Source organism: Nycticebus coucang, chromosome 19 (genome assembly GCF_027406575.1).
Source record: "Nycticebus coucang isolate mNycCou1 chromosome 19, mNycCou1.pri, whole genome shotgun sequence".
In the NCBI taxonomy this organism is placed as follows: Eukaryota; Metazoa; Chordata; class Mammalia; order Primates; family Lorisidae; genus Nycticebus; species Nycticebus coucang.
The window spans coordinates 47,526,780-47,538,787 of NC_069798.1; the positions used below are offsets into that span (position 1 = coordinate 47,526,780).

The 12,008-nt window shown below is 37.2% G+C and overlaps 1 non-coding gene across 1 annotated transcript; it reads right to left on the reverse strand.

The window, feature by feature from the left end:
• Window positions 1–457: 457 nt before the first annotated feature.
• LOC128572235 (U2 spliceosomal RNA) lies at window positions 458–648 on the reverse strand. The gene has a single exon (XR_008376136.1). It is a non-coding gene; the product is annotated as a U2 spliceosomal RNA (small nuclear RNA).
• Window positions 649–12,008: the final 11,360 nt, after the last annotated feature.

The following is a 12,008-nucleotide window of genomic DNA, read 5'->3' on the forward strand; positions in this document are numbered from 1 at the left end:
AATTTTCCTGTGGGTACCCCATGGCCACTTCAAGGTCACCATCAAGGTAATCTTTCTACTTTAAATACATTCTGGTCCTCCCCCTCTACCCCCAATAGAGGAAAGTGGTAGCTGCACAAACTCATTTTGAAGCATTTAGTGACTTACATATTGCCTTTCTTTGGAATATCTGTTTATGTATTTTTCTAAAGAGCTGGTGAGTCACAGATAGAATGTTTTATTCCATATGACTCTGGGTTCTGGAGTTGAATGTATCTGCTGGTTTGAATTTGTGTGACCACAGGCAAGTTATTTAACTTCTCTAAGCATAGATTTGCTCATCTGCATAATGATAAATGAAGTTACACTCTCCCCAGGAAAAGCTCAAGTTTAATGCCCATCCTTCATTTGGACTAGCTTTTGATGTGAATCTCTACTTTTTTTTTTTTCTTTTTGTCACCGAATTTTAATCCCCCTAGCAGGGTGCACCATTCCTTGAAGTACTGCAATATCAGGTCAATGAATGGAGTAGACGGAGCAAGCTCCTATTCCCACTCCCTGCTCCAAAAATCCATTTAATATATTGTCCTTGGATAAAGGACATATCAGATATTAAACTGATAAGAACAGATACTATACTTGATCTTAGCTAAAAGGCCAAGAAGCAATGTGAACCTCTATCTTCACATTCACTCTGTTGAGCCATGTTGGAAATTCTAGGAAAATCCTGACTTTCCTTTGTCTCTTTCCTCCTTAACTCTAGCATACTTTGTCCTAAATAGGAACTGGCCTGTTTATTTTCCTTTGTTCTACACTTTATCTTTCCCAAACCAAATGTACTTCCCAGAAGTAAGCATCTACAACTCGAAGTAAGGGAGAAAGCAATGTATGCCCTATGCTTGAAGCATTTCTCCCTATGGGAGATATTACTACTAAACTAACATAGATAGGTAACAAGTATAGGAGAATAAAGATACCCTACGAAGTTCATCTTTTAGTTTTTAAACCTGAATCTTCCTACTATGGGAGAAAGCACCATATATTGACTGCTAGTCAGAGAATATTCCACATACATTAGGACAGCACTTCATCCTTGAAAGGAATTATCTCCAACATAGTGGTGTGTTTCTTTTATAGGCTGATCTACTGTTTTTTTTTTTTTTTTTTTTTTATTGTTGGGGATTCATTGAGGGTACAATAAGCCAGGTTACACTGATTGCAATTGTTAGGTAAAGTCCCTCTTGCAATCATGTCTTGCCTCCATAAAGTGTGACACACACCAAGGCCCCACCCACCTCCCTCCTTCCCTCTTTCTGTTTCCCCCCCATAACCATAATTGTCATTAATTGTCCTCATATCAAAACTGAGTACATAGGATTCATGCTTCTCCATTCTTGTGATGCTTTACTAAGAATAATGTCTTCAATTTCCATCCAGGTTAATACAAAGGATGTAAAGTCTCCATTTTTTTTAATGGCTGAATAGTATTCTATGGTATACATATACCACAGCTTGTTAATCCATTCCTGGGTTGGTGGGCATTTAGGCTGTTTCCACATTTTGGCGATTGTAAATTGAGCTGCAATAAACAGTCTAGTACAAGTGTCCTTATGATAAAAGGATTTCTTTCCTTCTGGGTAGATGCCCAGTAATGGGATTGCAGGATCAAATGGGAGGTCTAGCTTGAGTGCTTTGAGGTTTCTCCATACTTCCTTCCAGAAAGGTTGTACTAGTTTACAGTCCCACCAGCACTGTAAAAGTATTCCCTTCTCTCCACATCCACGCCAGCATCTGCAGTTTTGAGATTTTGTGATGTGGGCCATTCTCACTGGGGTTAGATGGTATCTCAGGTTTGTTTTGATTTGCATTTCTCTAATATATAGAGATGATGAACATTTTTTCATGTGTTTGTTAGCCATTCGTCTGTCGTCTTTAGAGAAAGTTCTATTCATGTCTCTTGCCCATTGATATAAGGGATTGTTGGCTTTTTTCATGTGGATTAATTTGAGTTCTCTATAGATCCTAGTTCTCAAGCTTTTGTCTGATTGAAAATATGCAAATATCCTTTCCCATTGTGTAGGTTGTCTCTTTGCTTTGGTTATTGTCTCGTTAGCTGTACAGAAGCTTTTCAGTTTAATGAAGTCCCATTTGTTTATTTTTGTTGTTGCAATTGCCATGGCAGTCTTCTTCATGAAGTCTTTCCCCAGGCCAATATCTTCCAGTGTTTTTCCTATGCTTTCTTTGAGGATTTTTATTGTTTCATGCCTTAAGTTTAAGTCCTTTATCCATCTTGAATCAATTTTTGTGAGTGGGGAAAGGTGTGGGTCCAGTTTCAGTCTTTTACATGTAGACATCCAGTTCTCCCAACACCATTTATTGAATAGGGAGTCTTTCCCCCAAGGTATGTTCTTGTTTGGTTTATCAAATATTAGGTGGTTGTAAAATGTTAGTTTCATTTCTTGGTTTTCAATTCGATTCCAAGTGTCTATGTCTCTGTTTATGTGCCAGTACCATGCTGTCTTGAGCGCTATGGCTTTGTAGTACAGACTAACATCTGGTATGCTGATGGCCCCAGCTTTATTTTTGTTACAGAGAACTGCCTTAGCTATACGGGTTTTTTTCCGGTTCCATACAAAATGCAGAATCATTTTTTCCAAATCTTGAAAGTATGCTGTTGGTATTTTGATAGGAATGGCATTGAATAGGTAGATTGCTTTGGGAAGTATAGACATTTTAACAATGTTGATTCTTCCCATCCATGAGCATGGTATGTTCTTCCATTTGTTAATATCCCCTGCTATTTCCTTTCTGAGGATTTCATAGTTGTCTTTATAGAGGTCCTTCACCTCCTTCGTTAGGTATACTCCTAGGTATTTCATTTTCTTTGAAACTATGGTGAAGGGAGTTGTGTCCTTAATTAGCTTCTCATCTTGACTGTTATTGGCATACACAAAGGCTACTGACTTGTGGACATTGATTTTATATCCTGAAACATTACTGTATTTTTTGATGACTTGTAGGAGTCTTGTGGTTGAGTCTTTGGGGTTCTCTAAATATATGATCATATCGTCAGCAAAGAGGGAGAGTTTGACCTCCTCTGCTCCCATTTGGATTCCCTTTATTTCCTTGTCTTGCCTAATTGTATTGGCTAGAACTTCCAGCACCACGTTGAATAGTAAAGGTGACAGAGGACAACCTTGTCTGGTTCCAGTTCTAAGAGGAAAAGCTTTCAGTTTTACTCCATTCAGGAAAATATTAGCTGTGCGTTTGTCATAGGTAGCTTCAATCAGTTTTAGAAATGTGCCATCTATGCCTATACTCTTCAGTGTTCTAATTAGAAAAGGATGCTGGATTTTATCAAATGCTTTTTCTGCATCTATTGAGAGGATCATGTGATCTTTATTTTTGCCTCTGTTAATATGGTGGATAACGTTTATAGACTTGCGTATGTTAAACCAGCCTTGCATCCCTGGTATGAAGCCTACTTGATCATGATGAATGACTTTTTTGATGATAAGCTGTAATCTATTGGCTAGGATTTTGTTGAGAATTTTTCCGTCTATATTCATGAGTGAGATTGGTCTGAAATTCTCCTTTTTGTTTGGGTCTTTTCCTGGTTTTGGTATCAGGGTGATGTTTGCTTCATAGAATGTGTTGGGAAAGATTCCTTCTTCCTCAGTTTTTTGGAATAATTTCTGCAGTACAGGAATAAGCTCTTCCTTGAAGGTTTGATAGAATTCTGGAGTGAAGCCATCTGGACCAGGGCATTTTTTGGTTGGAAAATTTTTTATTGTTTCTTTGATCTCAGTGCTTGAAATTGGTCTGTTCAGGAGCTCTATTTCTTCCTGGCTAAGTCTAGGGAGAGGGTGTGATTCCAAATATTGATCCATTTCTTTCCCATTGTCAAATTTCTGGGAATAGAGTTTCTGGTAGTATTCAGAGATGATCTCTTGTATCTCTGTGGGATCAGTTGTTATTTCCCCTTTATCATTTCTGATTGAGGTTACTAGAGATTTTACTTTTCTATTCCTCGTTAGTCTGGGCTATGGTTTATCTATTTTATTTATTTTTTCAAAAAACCAACTCCTTGTTTCATTAATTTTCTGAATGATTCTTTTGTTTTTAATATCATTGATCTCTGATTTGATTTTGGATATTTCTTTTCTTCTACTGAGTTTAGACTTAGATTGTTCTTCTTTTTCCAATTCCATAAGATCTCTTGTGAGATTGTTGATACGCTCTCTTTCTGTTTTTCGAATGTAGGCATCTAAAGCGATGAATTTTCCTCTCAAAACTGCCTTTGCAGTATCCCAGAGGTTTTGGTAGCTAGTGTCTTCATTGTTGTTATGCTCAAGGAAGTTAATGATTTCCTGTTTTATTTCTTCCTACACCCATCTGTTATTCAACAGAAGATTGTTTAATTTCCATGCCTTTGGGTGGGGTCAAGCATTTTTGTTAGAGTTGAGTTCCACCTTTAGTGCCTTATGGTCTGAGAAGATACAAGGTAAAATTTCAATTCTTTTGATTCTGTTGATATTTGTTTTGTGTCCCAGGATATGATCAATTTTGGAGAATGTTCCATGGGGTGATGAGAAGAATGTATATTCTTTATCTTTGGGATGGAGTGTTCCATATGCATCTATCAAGCACAGTTGTTCTAGGGTCTCACTTAAATCTCTTATATCCTTGTTTAATTTCTGTTTAGAGGATCTATCCAGGTCTGTAAGAGGAGTGTTAAAGTTCCCTGTTATGATGGTATTATCAGATATCATATTGCTCAGACTGAGTAAGGTCTGTTTCAAGAATCTGGGAGCATTTAAATTGGGTGCATAAATATTTAGAATTGAAATGTCTTCTTGTTGTATTTTTCCCTTGACCAATATAAAGTGACCATCTTTGTCTTTTTTGACTTTAGTTGCTTTAAATCCACATGTATCTGAAAATAAGATTGCAACTCCTCTTTTCTTCTGAATTCCATTTGCCTGAAAAATTGTCTTCCAACCCTTGACTCAGAGCTTTAATTTGTCTTTTGAAGCCAGGTGTGTTTCTTGCAGACAGCAAATGGATGGCTTGTGTTTTTTAATCCAGTCAACCAATCAATGTCTCTTCAGTGGGGAATTCAAGCCATTAGCATTTATTGAGAGAATTGATAAGTGTGGTAGTATTCTATTCGTCTTATTTTGTGAGAGCCCATTGCTTAGTTTTATCTTTTGCATCAGTGTGGAGGTTAGGTTCTGTCCTTTAATTTCTGAATTCTTACTTTGCTGCTGATCCATTGTGGTGGTCAGTGTGCAGAACAGGTTGAAGTATTTACTGTAGAGTATTTCCTGTAGGTCTTGTTGTGGCGAATTTCCTCAATGTTTGTATATCCGTAAATGATTTGATTTCGCCGTCAATTTTGAAGGTTAGCTTAGCAGGGTACAGAATTCTGGGCTGGAAATTGTTCTGTTTAAGTAGATTAAAGGTAGATGACCATTGTCTTCTTGCTCGGAAAGTTTAATTAGAGAAGTCTGCGGTCACTCTGATGGATTTGCCCCTGTAGGTCAACTGCCGCTTACTCCTGGTAGCTTTCAGAATCTTTTCTTTTGTCTTGACTTTGGACAGGTTCATCACAATGTGTCTTGGAGAAGCTCGGTTAGAGTTGAGGCGACCTGGGGTCCGATATCCCTCTGAAAGCAGTGTGTCAGAATCTTTGGTGATATTTGGGAAATTTTCTTTTATAATATTCTCTAGTTTGGCTTCCATTCCTCTGGGGCATTCTTCTTCCCCTTCTGGAATTCCTATAACTCATATGTTGGAACGCTTCATAAAGTCCCATAATTCTGACAGTGAACGTTCTGCTTTCTCTCTCTTCTTTCTCCCTCTTTTACTATCTGAGTTATCTCAAAAACTTTGTTTTTTACCTCTGAAATTCTTTCTTCTGCATGGTCTAACCTGTTGCTGATACTTTCCATTGCATCTTTAAGTTCCCTAATTGACTGTTTCATTTCCTTCAGCTCTGCTATATCCTTTTTATATTCTTCATATTGTTCATCTCTTATTTGATTCTGTTTTTGAATTTCCTTTTGGTTATTTTCCACTTTATTAGCAGTTTCCTTCATTGTTTCCATCATTTCTTTCATTGTTTTCAACATGTGTATTCTAAATTCCCTTTCTGTTGTTCCTAACATTTCTTTATATTTGGAATCCTCTGCAGTAGCTACCTCATGGTCCCTTGTGGCGTTGTTCTGGACTGGTTCTTCATGTTGCCTGGAGTTTTCTGCTGATTCTTCTTCATGAGTGATTTCTTTTATCTGTTTCCTTGCCCTAATTTTCCTTTCACTTCCTCTTGCTGTTTAAGTTCTCGTGCCTGTGGACTAAGGGTTACAGGACCAGAAGGGTGAGAAGGTTGAAGAGCAAAAAAGGGATGAAAGAAAGGAGGACTGAGTGTTAAGAAAAAAAAAAAAAAAGAAAAATAGAGAAAGGAGAGGGGGTGGGTAAAAGGAATATTGACAAAAAGAAGAGACTCACAGAAAGAGGGAGACAGAGCAATATAGGTGTACAGTAGGGTACTTTGGTACAACGTTAAAAAAAAAAAAAACACCTTCTGGGAGTGCCCAGTTGGATGGTTCCCTTGAGTTCAGCAGCTCTTTGCTAACCTGATCAGACAGAGTACCGAACCTCCACCAAGTAGAGAGGAAAGACAAAAATGCTATAAATCAAACCAAAACAAGCAAACAGAAAACTTTACGGGATAAAATTGGGTGGAAAACCAAATAATAGCGGTAGAAACACTAACAAAAATGAAGTTGTAATTATTGAAATAGGCAGCAATGGGAAATTATATTTAAACTAGAAAAATTGAGAAAGAAAAAGGATCTGTATGGAAAAGGTTGAACTTAAAAAACGAAGTAACAACAACATCAAAAGAAACAAAAAAAACAACCAAACCAAAAAAAAAAAAAAAAAAAAAAACAACACAACCAAAAACAAAGCAGTATGTATATGTTATTGAATATTGTCTGGGCAACACGTGGTCTTCTGGGGTATGAGATGTTAATCACAGTTCTGATACGACTGGAGGCTGCTAGTTTCTCAAACCCCAGCAGGTAGACATCCTAAATCTCTCTTCAGCCCACTTAAAAGGCACTTTGAGCTTGTTCACTTGCTGAGCAGAAGCTTTCCCAGTGATGTGTTTGTCGCTGGAATCACTGCTGAAGTGGCTATCCACTTACTCTGTGTGCCAAAACTGGTCTCCCTCTTCCCCCGAGGGTTAGGGCTGCAAAGCGGCTCAGACCCTGCCCTTAGGCTACTTGGTTGCTGGGTTACCAGCTCCCACCCGATTCTAGCTCTGTGACCCTGAGGGCGGAGCTTGCTGGGGCAGATCGCTCATAATGGCTGCCTGTGACCCAGAGCCAAACACTATTAGCTCCATCTGGCTCAGCGGCTCAGACTGGGGCCCTAGACAAAGGCCAAAGTTCTCCACACTCCTGCTCAGGCTCTCCCCAAGGCAGTTCAGCTGAGTGCCAAGTCCAAAGACACCAAAACAGTTCACAGGTAAGGCCTTTCTGGTTTGCAGTCTCGCTGCTACTGAACTTACAGTTGCGGGTGGGTTTAGATGGATTGAACACATGCAACCACTTGCCGGTTTTCCACTGTTTTATTCCTCCTCTTGGGGTCCAGAAGTCTCTCGCTGACTCCCTGTATCCTCTCAGGGGTGATGATAGGGAGATCCCACCAGCCAGAGATGCCTGGAGCCCTATATCCCCAGACTCACGGTGCCCCGATGCAAGGAAGCTGTTACTCGGCTGCCCCTGATCTACTGTTTTATAAGGTCAGTTGCTTCTGGGCATGTGTTGTGTGGTAAAACCAGTAAATCCTTATGTGTATTGTAAATTAATTCCCTGGTTAGAAGCCATGTGGGAAATACTGAAGGTGAATAGGCATTCAGTAAGTTCAAGCATGCTGATGTTGGTGAAAAAGGTGGTGAGCAGCATATCCAGGTCCAGAATAAGTGTCTCAAGTCTAGTGAGAATTTTTCTTCCACATGGCAGAGTTTCAGTGCACCTGAATTACCAGGTGGTAGTCTTGGCCATCTGTGTCATGGTGCCCTACTGGGGGCACAGTGTTGGTTGCTGCTACTGGCTAACTGGGCACTCAAGATTGAAACACTAAAGGGAATTTCTATTAGTATTTATATAACTTCTGAAAATCTTTTGTAAAGATAGCAATCCTTATTACTGATTTATTCACCCAAGCAGGGCTTAGGTCTTGTTTAAAGTCACTGAATATTTTATTAGTCTCTGTTTTTGCCAACCAGAATAATTTTGTGAATATTTATAGTTTCAAAACAGGTTCCTTCTTTTTAGTAGAAAATATTAGTACAACTTTTTGTCCATTGTCAGAAGCCTTTCTTCACTTTCTGCATCCCCTATCAAGCTTTTTAATGTCCACAAAGGAGTGTACTCTACTGTATTCAGTTTGCTTGATTTTCAGTACCACTTAAATCATTATCTATGGTGTTTTAAAAAAACTATTTTATTTATTTTCAGTCTTCTTTCACACTATAATAGGAAATATAGAAATTGTATTAAAGATATTTTAATGATTTGCAGGGATGAGACCTAATATTTAAATTTAGGACTGTCCCGAACAATCTGGTATATAGAATCACTGTTAAGTACAAACTTAGTGGTATGACTTTGGGTGAGTTATTTTTTGCTCTTTATGCCTTAGGTGCCTCAACTGTGATTTGTGGAAGTTGGTGTATGCCAGTGGTTTCCAGTTCTAATAGATGGAATAATATTGTTAAGTGGCAAATATTTTAAATACCTCCTTGATGTGGTTGAGCATTGTCTTTATTGTCCTGAAAAATAAAACCCACATATAATTTAAGCCACAAATATGTGCAATCTTTAAAAAAATCTATCTAATATCTTAAGTGTCATAGGAAAGAAAAATAGAAAGGAAGTACTTAATCATAAAAAGATAAATTTTCACTATGTAAACAAGTGGTCATTGACTATATAAAAAATAATCACCAGTATAGGTATCTGCAACTATTAGGAGAATTACTGCAAATGCAACAGCTACAAATGCAGACAGATTAGATCTATTGAAATGTGACTCATACTGTGAGAAGTGTTGCTGTTGATAATGTTATTTTGTAAAATGTTGAATATTTCTTGCTTTCTTTAAAAAAAGAAACATTTCTTTACTAAGAACATTTCTTGTTAAAGTTCTAAACTAATAACCCAGTCATAACCTAAGAAAAAGGGGAAGGGGGAAAGGGAGGGGAGGTGAGGGTGGTGGGCAGAGGAAGGGTGAGTGGTGGGATTACACCTGCGGTGCATCTTAACAAGGGTATATGTGAAACTTAGTAAATGTAGAATGTAAATGTCTTAACACAATAACTAAGAAAATGCCAGGAGGGCTATGTTAACCAGTGTGATGAAGATGTGTCAAACGGTCTATAAAACCAGTGTATGGTGCCCCATGATTGCATTAATGTACACAGCTATGATTTAATAAAAAAAGAAAAAAGAAAAAAAAAAGTTCTAAACTAATATTAAAGTGTATTTCCCTTTTATTTACATAGTTGTATTCCTGACAACCATGCAACATTATTTAGTATTTTTACACAAATAATTTATTTCTATTATTGAGGTCTATGTTCAAATAATTATAAACAAGATTTTTTACCTATATGACATAATCTTAATTTTTTATCCAATTTGATAATCTATCCTTTCATTAGTGTGTTTAGACCATTTACATTTATTGTTGGTATAGTTGGGCTTCAATTTCCTGTCTTATTATATATTATCTGTTTTTTCCATCTGTTTTTTGTTTTCTCTTTCCTCTTTGTCTTTATTTGGATCTAAGTGAATAATATAAATTGTTTCCTTTTTGCCTCTTTTGTTGTCTTATTGTTTATACTTCTTTTATGTTTCTTAGGTTGCTTTAGCATTTATGGCACACATCTTTAAGCTATAATAGCCTATCTTCAAGTAGCGTCCTGATAATTTACATGCAGCATAACAACCTCAATGCTATTTTCTCTTCCCAACCATCATAATATTATTTTCATATATTTTATGTATCTTCAAAACTCCATACCACATTGTTTATTATTTTTTCCTTTAAACAGTGAATTATCTTGTAAAGAGATTTTAAAAATAAGAATAGTCTTTTATGTTTGTTCATAAATTTATCATTTATAGTGTTCTTTTGTGTAGACTCGGATTTCTGTCTTGCTTCATTTTTCTTCTGTTTTATAGTATATGTTGGTTCATAATAAATTTATTCAACTTTTGTATGTTTGAAAATTTTATTTCACATTAATTTTTGAAAGTTATTTTCACTAGATATACCCTGTTTCCCCAAAAATAAGACAGTGTCTTATTTTAAGGTGTGCTCCCAAAGATGCGCTAGGTCTTATTTTCAGGGGACGTCTTATCTTTCGTGTAAGTAGGTCTTATTTTCAGAGGATGTCTTATTTTTGGGGAAACAGGGTAGAAATCTAAGATGGTAATTTTCTTTTAGTATTTAAACAATTGCTCCACTGATGTCTGGTTTGTATTGCTTCCAACGAGAACTTGACTATTAGCTTTACCTGTACATAATGGGTCTTTTCTCTCTGTTTGTTTATCAAGAATTTCTCATTCTTTTTTTTTAAATTATTAAATCATAGCTGTGTACATTAATGCAGTCATGGGGTACCATACACTGGTTTTATATACCATTTGACATATTTTCATCAAACTGGTTAACATAGCCTTCCTGGCATTTTCTTAGTTATTGTGTTAAGACATTTATATTCTTCATTTACTAAGTTTCACATGTACCCTTGTAAGATGCACCATAGATGTAATCCCACCTATTACCCTCCCTCTGCCCATCCTCCCCATCCCTTCCACTGCATTTCCCCCTTCCCCATATTCTTAGGTTATAACTGGGTTATAGCTTTCGTATGAGCGCCATAAATTAGTTTCATTGTAGGGCTGAGTACATTGGATACTTTTTCTTCCATTCTTGAGATACTTTACTAAGAAGAATATGTTCCAGCTCCATCCATGTAAACATGAGAGAGGTAAAGTCTCCATCTTTCTTTAAGGCTGCATAATATTCCATGGTGTATATATACCACAATTTATTAATCCATTCGTGGATCAACGGGCACTTGGGCTTTTTCCATGAATTAGCAATTATGAATTGGACTGCAATAAACATTCTGGTGCAACTATCTTTGTTATAATGTGATTTTTGGTCTTCTGGAGGTATACCTAGCAGAGGAATTATAGGATTGAATGGCAGGTCTATTTTAAGATCTCTAAGTGTTCTCCAAACATCTTTCCAAAAGGAATGTATTAATTTGCATTCCCACCAGCAGTATAGAAGTGTTGCCTTTTCTCCACATCCACGCCAACATCTCTGGTGTTGGGATTTTGTGATATGGGCTAATCTTACTGGAGTTAGATGATATCTCAAAGTAGTTTTGATTTGCATTTCTCTGATGATTAAAGATGATGAGCATTCTTTCATCTGTCTGTAGGCCAAGTGCCTGTCTTCTTCAGAGAAATTTCTCTTCAAGTTCCTTGCTCAGCCTGGGATCACTTGTTCTTTTCTTGCTAATACATTTGAGTTCTCTGTGGATTCTAGTTATTAAACCTTTGTTGGAGAAATAACCTGCAAATATATTCTCCCATTCTGAGCGCTGTTTGCTTGCTTTACTTACTGTGTTCTTGGGTGTGCAGAAGCTTTTTAGTTTTATCAGGTCCCAGTAGTGTATTTTTGAAGCTGCTTCAATTGCCTGGGGGGTGGGTGTGGGTGGGGATCCTCCTCATAAAATACTCGCCCAGACCGATTTTTTCAAGGGTTTTCTCTGCACTCTCTTTAAGTATTTTTATAGTTTCATGTCTTAAGTTCAAATCTGTAATCCAGTGAGAGTCTATCTTAGTTAATGGTGAAAGGTGTGGGTCCAGTTTCAGTCTTGTACAGGTTGCCAGCCAGTTCACCCAGCACCATTTGTTAAATAGGGAATCTTTTCC